General features: G+C 40.7%; 1 pseudogene; it reads right to left on the bottom strand.

The window, feature by feature from the left end:
• Window positions 1-1,739: 1,739 nt before the first annotated feature.
• LOC147635338 (uncharacterized) lies at window positions 1,740-10,934 on the bottom strand (annotated as a pseudogene).
• Window positions 10,935-11,976: the final 1,042 nt, after the last annotated feature.

Raw genomic sequence — 11,976 nt, 5'->3', positions numbered from 1 at the left:
AACACCAATTACACATCTGATAAAACATCTAAAATTAGACATTATGTTAGAACACCAATTAAACATCTGAAATTAAACACGATGATAAAACATCATATTATATTTTAAAAGCAGAAAGTCATCATATTGTAACAGGATTTTGTAAACAAACAGTAACTTGTCATCATATCTCAACAATACCAATAGTGGTTACAATAGTAATTTTGTAAACAAATAGTAACAATAGTAATTTTGTAGGGTATCAATCATAATCCGGCTTGTCCATTCGGTATGCATATCCTTCTTGTTCTACAAAGTAATTAGATACCAAACCCGAGATATCATCCTCTATGTCAAATATCGGATGTCCTCGAGAATAAGCCCTTGGACAAGGGTCTTTCACCCATCCTTCTAGCCAAAGGAGTATCTTGATTTGTTAGTTGTGGATCAAAACCATGAATGACCAAACAGTTTTCATAGTCATTCTTCAGGGACTTATAGCACTTATTGTCAACTAGGATTGTGTTCGTGGAATCAAACTCCGAGTGCTTTGCCCACACATTCTTTAGAATCTTCAAAAAAATTGGCTTCTTATAGACCTCTGTGGGCGCATAAGGAATCTCAGCAAGTGTTTCCCACCACATCTCACATTCCTCATGACCAAATATGTCTTCACATGGGAAAGCAAACATAAGATGGTAATTAGGATGATAGTTTGGCAATATCAATGACTTGTAATGATACCAACATCTTATTCAGCTTCAATACAATACCTATAAAAAAACCAAACTGACACATGACCCGGAAAGTAGGCGTCAAGCATGTCAGCCAGGTTTTTCGTTGTGCAGCTGCTCCAAATGATAATGTCACACATCCTTTTAAGTTTAAGAAGGAAGTCTTCTACATCTCTCCGCACAGCACAATAATGAAACTGATTGACCTCAACTATGTTGTAACGGTCACTATAAGAAATTTCATGAGACGATATGTATATTGAAAGCTTTTAAGAAGAACCCCATTCACATCAAGGACCACAAGCCTACCTGTAGTTGCTAGCAATTCACTGATTACGCTCGTATAAGATTGTTTCTTCAAATTATCTTCTTCCACCCACCAAGGCACTTTAACTGCAAGACACATTGGAATCATACTAGCAACAAAGGGATGAAACATGTTTAAATTAAATAAGAAGTAGAAGAGACAAAATTATAAATAGCAAAAGTGAATTGTGATACAATACAATCACCAAGTCTATTCATCAAAACCCAAGTTTGGTTAGGAAGAGTGTTACAATACAGTGTGTGACTTCAACACACATAAAATAAACAGGACAGGGTTCATATTTTTTTGCAAGCATGGGGCTTAGGCCTTTGGTTTTGTAGCACCTTCATGTGCTTCTTCAGGCGTCTTCTCATACTCCTCGTTTCCTTGTTCAGCTTCTTCTTTCCTGCTCTCAGCTTCTTTTTTCCTACTCTCATCTTCCTAGTCTTCTTCTTTCTTGCTCTCAGCTTCCTGGTTTTCATGCATCTCTGTCTCACCAGCCTTCTTTGACTTTTTTAATTTTTCAGAGGTACGTGCTGTAAAGAAACATACTCTTTAGTAACATACCATGTAGTAACAAGACCACGAAAACATATACAATTCACACACTCACCAATGCCAGCCACCTTGGAACCACGACACTTCAGTCCCCTCCCACCAAACAACTATCCTAGAGGAACTTCATCATTTCCAGAATCAAGGTCTACTGGAACAGACTCCTATACTAGAGAATTTTCATCATCCTCTACTTCAATAGTACCAGCAGGCTTCTGTGAGATGTCTTCAACACCAACAACAGCCTCTGCACATTCAGCATGTTTCTTAGACTCCTCTGTAGACTCTTGTACTGCTGAAGCTTCATCAGACTCTACTTCAACGTTGGTGACAGCGGGCTTCTCAGAGATGTCTTCAGCACCAAAACCCTCTACACATTCAGCCTATTTACTTGACTCCCATAATGGAGGAGCTTCATCATCCTCTACAAAACACTATATGAGATAAGAGTACACACTATATGATGGAGCTCTCTCATACTGGAGGAGCTCCATCATCCTCTCCATCTTCTTCTTCTCTACTCAACCAACATAACATAAAGATAAGAGTACACACTATATGATGGGTTAGTACTCAACTACAACAACATACAAGGGCCGGTCCATAATGTGAACCCGACTAAATGAGATGGCGCTATAACTATGCCAGTCTCTAGTAATCCAAAATGGCTATCACATAGCCTGTCATCCCAGTGGCCGCATATCACCCATAATCTCACCAACCATACCAGTGGTGTAGATGCGGAAGCTATCACCCAAGCGGGTCATCAATGTCTGCCATAGCACTAGTTGAGCTCGATATCTCAACACTCCCCCTCGAGCTCAACTCCACACACTGCACTCCAAGTAAGCTCCTAAACCTATGGAGCTTCTCTTTGCCCAACGCCTTCATGGAGATATCAGCCAGCTGAACCTCTGTGGTGACATATACCATATCTACATCTTCTACTAGAACCTTCTCCCTCACAAAGTGATAATACACCTCAATGTGCTTCATTCTAGCATGATATACTAGGTTACTGGCCAACTGTATGCTACTCATGTTGTCTCACAATATATGACAACTGCCCTATTCACGGGCTCTTCCATGTCACCAAGTAGCTTATGAAACCAAGCTACCTCAAAAGCTACCATAGCAGCACCCCTGTACTCTGCCTCTGTACTTAACAAGGCAACTATTGGCTACTTCTTATTTCTCCAACTCACAGCAACACTTCTCAAATGAGAACATAAAACCATTGGTAGATCTCCTGTCTGCAATACTACTAGCCCAATCAGCATCTGTGTACCCATGCAATTGTATCTCTGTACCAGCCTCACAGTAAAGTCCATAGTCAACTATGGACTTTATGTACCTAAGGATCCATCTAGCCACATCCAAGTGTGGCTTCCTAGGGGCCTGCATAAACTGACTCACAAGTCCAACAACATAGCTCAAGTCTGGCCTTGTAATGGTCATGTAGATCAAACTATCCACTATGCGCTTGTATGTAGTGGGGTCCTCCAAAAGCTCACATGTATCTGTGGAAAGCTTTGTGTTCTGCTCCAATGGAATTAAAATAGGCTTACATCCTGTCATACCATACTTGGACAACATGTCCAGGCCATACTACCTCTATAATAGCAAAATGTCATGAGGTGATCTCACCACCTCTATGCCCAAGAAATACCGCAACTCACCCAAATCCTTCATCTCAAACTTCTACTTCAAAAGCATCCTGACATCATGTATGTCTGCATCACTATCACTAGTGATAATAAAGTCATCCACATAGATGACTAATAGCATGATCCCTCTATCTGTCTTTTTCACATATATTGAAAAATCTACATTGGATATTTGAAGTCCAATGATAACAAGATACTCCCCGATCTTGTTTGACCATGCTCTGGGTGCCTGCTTCAAGCCATACAAGGCTTTGCATAACCTGCACACAAAATCCGGATGTGCATCACTCTCATAACCTGGCAGTTGCATCATGTACACTTCTTCTTGTTGCAAATCACCATGCAAGAAAGCATTATTTGCATCCATTTGATGTAAAGACCAATCCTTCGCTCTACAACCATAATAGTGACATCTCTCACAGTTGCCATTCTTGCAACCAGACTGAATGTCTCCTCATAGTCTATGCCATAAGTCTGCACATAGCCCTTGTTAACCAATCTTACCTTGTACCTGCTCACTAAACCATTAGCATTGTGCTTGACTTTATACACCCACTTACATCCAATTGCCTTCTTTTCCTTAGGCAAAGGCACTAACTTCCATGTTGCATTTGCATCCAATGCTGCCATCTCTTCATCCATGGCATCTTCCCATTTCTTATTTCTAATTGCTTGCTCAAAGCAAGTGGGCTCAACCTCCTGTATTGCTTTTACCATGTAAGAATAATGATGGGCACTGTATATCCATCATATCTCAACATGTCAACAACAGGGTATCTAACCTTCGTAGACATACGTACACCTGGATCACTGCCAGGCATCCTCAAAACAGCCATGGTTCTCCTTACGCCAGGAGTAACCACAGACGGAATTCCAAGCTCCTCATTAAGGCTCTGCTCTGAGCCACAAGACTCACCATCGATGACATATGAGTGACTTGTTGTGACAGATCAGGCACAAAAGTTTGATCTACCTTTTCCTTCCCTTTCCGTGATACATGTGTACCTGCATCATTCCTTAACTTGCCTGACCATGGGCTAACATTGGATCCACTGCTCAAGGACTCCCCAAGTCCACTTAGCACCTGTGATTGTTGCTCTACATGTGGTGCAACATTAGCACTTCTTACATCTGTATCTTTTGTTGCCTTCATTACGGGTGCATACCAGCTACTCATCTCATTGAAGACAACATCTATGCTTACTCGCATCTCACGAGTGGTAGGGTTATAGCATCTATAACCTTTTTGCTCCATAGCATATCCAATGAAGATGCATTTCTCTTCCTTTGGATCCATCTTTGTTCTCACTTCATTAGGAACATGTACATATGCAATACACCCAAACACTTTCAAGTGAGACACATCCGGTCTTATGCCTGTAAACTTCTGTTCATACCATGAATAGTTGTAGTGAGTGTCCTATTCATAATTGTTGAAATATATGACGTACAAGTGATAAAGGGTGAGATAAAGAGGTCATGTAGGTGTGAACACACCCCAAATAAAGTGGTCGTGTGTGGAAAAGGGATCTAGGGTTGGCCCAACCCTAGCCCTTGGTGAACCCTATATAAAGGGCAGGAGGCCTCACTTTTTGTAACACAAGTAACACAACACTTAAGGCTGAAGGTTAAGCCAACTTTGGAGTGGCTGAAATAGAAGGTAATATAGAAGCTATCTATACATCTTGTGTTCTTTCTCTCTCTCATATATGTTGCTCTATCTTGCTATCAACTATTGCTTCTGTTTTGCATACTCCCCATAATTTCGACATGGTATCAAAGCAAATTCGACGCATCAAGCATGAAATCCGACCCTAATTTTTTTATGAACTCATATGCATGAAAGCCATCTACTATATTGTAATGGAGTTAGACACTGCCCTTGTGTTTATAAACTAATAGTAAGACCTCTCCTAAATCAATGTTCACATTGGTGTATGTATTTATGCATCATGATGAAGTGGAAGGTGGAAGCAAAAAGCATATTGAGAATCACATGCATAAGCTATTAAAACATGGGTGACAGCCATGTGTTAGTCTATGTGGCAGTTGGACTAAGGAAGCTAGCATGTTTGGAGGAAGGAGACATGTATGCATGAAGCATGTCTACCACAAGAAAGGATTGGAGAAGAACGAAGATGCAACAACCAATGAAGCCAATGTAATGAAGAATTGTACAGCCAAATCCCACTTGAAGACTGTCTTTTGCAAGAAGATGGTTTCATCAAAGCAAAGGAGCAACAAGGGTGGTGCACGAAACCACTATAGAAGAGATGCTACCAAAGACGCTATTAAGGTTGAGGGTAATTTTGGAAGTTCCTCACATGATAAGCAACTCTTCTAGTTGAGGAGTGAAGCATGTATACTAGAATTGGGAGTGAACCACATTTCTCTATAACTCATCACTTTTGTAAAAAGCCTAATCTATAAAGGCTACCTCCTTGTCATCTATTCTATGGTTGAGAGGGGGTCATTTTGTTCTTGTATGTCCAATGCTCACCTTGCTCCATGTTTGGCATTATCCCATGGTGGCATTGAGAGGGGGTGTTGAAATATATGATGTACAAGTGATAAAGGGTGAGAGAAAGAGGTCATGTAGGTGTGAACACACCCCAAATAAAGTGGGCATGTGGTTGGAAAAGGGATCTAGGGTTGGCCCAACCCTAGCCCTTGGTGAACCCTATATAAAGGGTATGAGGACTCACTTTTTGTAACACAAGTGACACAACACTTGAGAGTGAAGGTTAAGCCAACTTTGGAGTGGCTGAAATAGAAGGTAATATAGAAGCTTTCTATACATCTTGTGTTCTTGCTCTCTCTCATATATGTTGCTCTATCTTGCTATCAACTATTGCTTCCGTTGTGCATACTCCCCATAATTTTGACAATATTGTATACAACAATTGCTATTGCTTCTGCCCAAAAGTAATGTGGCATATTCTTTTTAGTCTCATCAAGGCACGTGCCACTTCTGCAATGTGCCTGTTTTTGCTTTCTACAACACTATTCTGTTGTAGAGTGTACCTGCACGTAAATTGCCTCTTGATTCCCTGCTTTCTCAAGAAATCGCTGAACTCATTGGAGAAATATTCTCCCCCACCATTTGATCTTAGGCATTTTATTTGCATGCCTTTTTCCTTCTTGACCAAGGCTTTAAATCTCTGAAAGTGAGAAAACACCTCACTTTTCTCCTTCACGAAATAAACCCACACTTTCGTAGTGTGGTCATGGAATGTAACATAGTACTTGCAACCTGCAATTGTTGCAATCTTGGTCGGTCCCCATACATCTGAATGTATGACATCCAATGGCCTTGCACTGACATGATTTTCATGTGGGAAAGCATGTTTGGCCTGCTTACCAAGTTGGCATGCTTCACATACATTATACATACCGTCAACCTTAAAATTTAACAAACTTGCAACAATATTTTGGGCCTACATAGACTTCAGTCCTGTACATTCACATGACCAATGCACTTGTGCCATATGTCAATATTTGCAATGACACCTATTCCGTGCGCAAACATGGCTACCTTTATCTTAGGCATGTTCAATCCAAAGTAAACATCCTGCCATTTCTGTTACCCTTGCAACCAAGCGACACTTATTTTGAAGTCTTCCACAAAACATCCTTAAGGATTAAATCTCACTTGCAGACCCTGCTCAACCATCTATCCAACAGAAACCAGGCTCTTTGTAATATTCAGAACATGAAGTACATTAGCCAAGTACTTCATTTTGCCATCCTGCATAGACAATGGCACTTTACCAACATGGGTAATGGGATGCGCAGTATCATCACTTGTTTCTACATAACCTGGTTTTTTCATTTTCTGCATATCTCTAAACCACTCAGCATGACTGGTCATGTGGTAAGAGGCGCCAGAATCCACATACCATATATCTTGAGATCTTGACACATCCCCTATTATGGAACTAAGTATGTGCTGCATCACAAACAACTGCTCACTTCTGTCATCATCACCTGCATGTTTGCTAGATGATGCATAGTTGCCTTATTGTAACTTCCCACTTTTAATGTCATTCTGGTTTTTGTAGCAGTCCTTTTCCATGTGTCCTAGTTTGCCACAATAATAGCACTCTATGCTATTTGCATTTTGATTTCTTTGCCAACCACCTCGGCCTCTTTGGCTCCCCTTGCCTCTCTAGACTAGCCTCTTCCACCTGTGTATGATTGCTATTGTGAATCATTAGACTGTTGTTGTCCAGAATTCTAATTTCCTTGTCGGCCACCACCTTGGCCTCGTTGACCATGGCCTCTCTACCTCTGCCTCTGCCTGAATTAGAGTAGAAGGCGTGTTCTGATGTGTTCTTGCTTTGTGAAGAAGAATCCTCATCTAAAGCCTTTTCTTCTATGATCAACATAGATATCAAGTCCTAAAAGTTGGGAATATTCTCCCTAACTGCAATGGAGGTCTTGAATGGCTTGTACTCTTTGCCAAGTCCATTCAGACAAGCACTCACCAAATCATCATCTTCCACTGATACATTGATAGACCCAAGGGATTCAACAATGCCCTTGTTCTTTAAGGAATATTCATTGATTGACATGCTTTTATTTTCCACAGTATGCAACTCTTGCTTTAACTGCAACTTCCTTGCCTTTGTGTTAGTCTGGAACATCTGAACCAAATTCTGCCATGCAGCCTGCTTGCTGGAGTGTTTACATCTTGTATGTGTCCTATCATAGTGTCTGTGACACTAATTGAAAGCCAGTACATGAATTTTCTTGCACCCTGATTCTAATCCTTGAATGCCTTTATATCTGCAGAAGTGGCATTCTCCTCAGATAACTCTGGAGGCTCCTCATTGTCTCCTTCTACATAATCCCAAAATCCTTTACCCCCATTAGGAAATTGGTCATTCTGAACTTCCAGGCATGGAAGTTATTCTTATCCATCTTCTCACTAACAATTTGATTAATTTCATCATACATGTTTTCTTGCAGTAATAATCAAATAACCTAAAAACAGACAACTTCTGTATGCAATCTGTAATACAACAGTATCTCCTATAACTGCTGCAGCATACTTCAGCATAGCCTATGTGTCACCAAATGTGACCAGACTACATGTACATACACCCAGTATCAACAATACATGTGCAAACCCTGTTTGCACTTCCAAAATGCACTGCTGCACTGTAATAACCAGATTTCAAGCAAAAACAGTTCTCTATCAAAACTTCCAAAAATACACTTTATCAAGCAAGTCCTCTCTCGTAAACCAACTACATCAATTGTAGAAACTCATTGAGAAATTGGCAATGTATAAGTGAAGCAATGATTTTCAAACACAATTTAATGATTAAGATACTTACTTTCTAAATACATGATCCCCAACGAGTAAGGCCATAAGCTACCTTTGTTACCTTATTAGCCTCCTCTAAGAGAGACAACCACAACATCTTTGTTTCATTTGAAGCATCACACAAGGCCAGCTTCTCCAAAGTCGCAAAGCTATTGTATCCCCATTTCAGAGCCCAAACTTTCGTCCGCCATTCATTACCAAGCTTAGGATCAATAATGTTGAGTATATACAAACCATGTCTACATAATTATGAAACATTCTCATATCACATAGTCATTCATCACCAAGATTAGGACCAATAACGTTGAGTATCTACAAACCATGTCTACATAAATATGACACATTCTCATATCACATGGTCATGCTTCTAGTTTGCAAGAGCTAACACTTACATACCTTCCCAATACAATCACTAAACCCAGATAGCAAGCTTGCCGAGCTCCTTCTCCTCCAACCTTTTCAACTCCTCCTCTGACATACTTTGCCTTGCTTGCTTAAGAGCTTGAGTCATTTGAACCTGGCATAAAAAGTCCAAGTCAAAAATTGGCAACAATCCATTACTTTTGTCATGGAAACAAGAGAAAACATTGTTGTTCATCGATGTTCGTACCACATAAACTTACATTATAAACTAGTTTGCCCAAATACCTCCTTGTAAGAGGATACCATGGCTCTGAACCTTTTGTATACTTCTTTCTAATTTGAGCAATCAACGTCCTATCCCTCTCTAGCAAACCATCCATGTAGTCACTATAGCTTGCGGCACAAATGTTGGCGCAATTTATAATCTCATCTCTTAGGCTAGTGGCCACTAGTGCATGGGTGTTCAAACTTGAAAACGAAAGAAAAAAAAACAAGTGCATTGGTTTTCAATTTTCAACTAGATATACATACGCAATGTGTAGACTTAATAATTTAAAAAAAAAGCACTCACAAGTTCATTCGTTGTAGACTCGATAGTAGCAAGGCAATCTTGGGTACTCTTGTTGGGTTGATCACGGTACACAAAAATCTGTAATGCTTCTCTTTTTTTTGAGAGAACCTTTCTCTTATTGTGGATTGCCATGCAACTATCCTATGGTTTCCCTCCCACACATAGAGCATCCTATTTGAAAATGCATGGAGTTTTGGCCTTTCCTCTATCTCTGCTCAAACTCCGTGTTTATCTCTTGCCAAATAGGGTCCCATCCTGCCAATACCTCATACTCGACGAAAGTCTCCTCTCTATGTGGTAGGTCCACACAGAAACAATAAATGCTCCTTTCTCTTGAACATAACCCTCTTTTCTAAAAGTTGTCTTCAATCCTAAGACATCATGATGCAATCCCCGAACTTTAGCATACGGGATGAGCCTACACAACGGGATGGGAGGACATTGAAAACAGCTAAAAGTTTGATGCAATATGTCTTCTCCCCTATCCATGTAAATCTTGTTTTCATCCTCGGCATCAACTCTCGAAAAGGTATCCCTAGCTAAAAAATAAAAGGGACAATCTGTAAGCAAGCCTTCTGAGGGCCCAGAGTATTATCCACCTCATGAACTACTCCTATGTTCATATCTTGACTTTGAGCCTCATCTGCCTGTGTATCATAGTCTTCTTGCATATCTATCTCCGGACAACATGTACTTGGTCAATATTCTCAACCAAGGTAGATCCTCGACCGCCGCAAGAGCCCCTTCCACGCTTGCCTCTCCCATGGGTAGAAGGGATACAATAACAAAGAGAAACATGACAATATGCCATGTTAAAACCGTGTTAGATAGGCTAAAAATTTGAACATTAAACTTAAGTTTTCAAAAATTACCATTCCAGACATAGCACCAACATAGACATTTCTTCTCTCTCTCTCTCTCTCTCTCTCTCTCTCTCACACACACACACACACACACACACACACACACACACACACACACACAATTGTGGCCATTTCATAATTATCATCATCAACAATAGTATTAAAATCACCATCTTAATAGACAATTCCCTCATGTTAGGTAGTTCTTTTACTTTTGTATTAAAGATTTCCTATTGAAGCAGCACCCATAACACACATCATGCCTTTTGAAGGCCACAACACTTGACATAAGTACCACATGTGGATTACTACAGTTTGGCTTAGTCAACGACAATTATCGTGTGTGTGTGTGTGTGTGTGTACATTATGTTCCCACAAGATGTATATCATCATCATAATCATCATAAGGAAGCAAGGAAAGATCAGTATCATGTGTGCGTGTGTGTAAATTATGCTCCCACAAGTTGTACATGAGAATCCTCACCATGCATCTACACACCTTTTAAACTCTTGCAGTCTACTGCATCCTCCCACTTGCCAACATCAACATAGACATTTGACATTTAAACATAACCATTTCATGTTCACAATCAATAGTTACAAGGTGACCGAAACATTGCTTGGCCAAAGCCAAATTCCTATGTATTTTGCAATAGCCAAGCAAAGACTTCCACCCAACCATGCTGGTCCCAAAAGGCATACTTTAGAGATTGAGTGATTACATGGTGATGAGCATCAACTAGGTCACCCGTTAGAGAAATTAGTAATAATGAATAACTAAGGCTAGAGTGTCGAGTTGATATATGGATTTATTGTTGAAAACTTACTACAAGTAAACCTACCTGAAAAAAATTGCTGGCGTTACGGATTATTCTTCTTCTTTGTTAGTTTTGTGTAGTTGAGGTGCTGATCATCCAAGGTTTTGCTCTCTTCGCTTTTATCTCCTTGCCCATAGCTACCTTTGCTCAATTATGCTCTTGCCATGTGTGAGGCATTTTTCTGAGAGGTATTCTGGGCTTGTGTATATATGGATGTGTGGCGTGTGTGAAGGTTTTGCTTTTGAGGGCGTAGCCAGGTGTACAGGGTGGACGGATTTGTTTTTGGCCTGATGGCAGGCCTGTCCGGAATGTAGTTCGATGGAGGTGGTTTTAGCTACTCGATCGTTTGAAGTGTGTGCGCATCCAAAGGATAAGTGGGCACCCGTAAGCTGCATTCGAAAGAAGGTATGGAAAGCAAGTGAAGCAGTTAGAGGTGAAAAGGATTAATGGGCCAAGGTGGCCTTTAGATTGGTGTGAAAAGGAGAGTGTGGCCATTTTGTAGGCCTTACAAGAAAAAATAAAAAATAATAGTAAACGTGGCCATTAATAAGAATGACCACGTGGAAGTTGATGTTGCTGCCAGCGCATCTTCTGGAAAGATGGCGAAGCTGCGGAGCGTGGAGAGTAGGCGGTTTGAAAAGGAGCGCCGGCAGAGAAGGTAGAGGCTCTCTGGCGCGGCTGCAAGACAGAGCAAAAGAGGCGCTGGGGCGCAGAGCATGGCTGCTGCTCGTGTAGCTGACTGGAGCAGCCGACGTGATTGAGAGGGGCGGGGACTGGAGACGTCGAT

The sequence above is a fragment of the Cibotium barometz genome, chromosome 9 (genome assembly GCF_041138505.1).
Source record: "Cibotium barometz isolate CiBa-2024 chromosome 9, ASM4113850v1, whole genome shotgun sequence".
Lineage (NCBI taxonomy): Eukaryota > Viridiplantae > Streptophyta > Polypodiopsida > Cyatheales > Cibotiaceae > Cibotium > Cibotium barometz.
The sequence above is the reverse complement of the archived record's forward strand: the minus strand, read 5'-3'. Positions and strand labels throughout refer to the sequence as shown.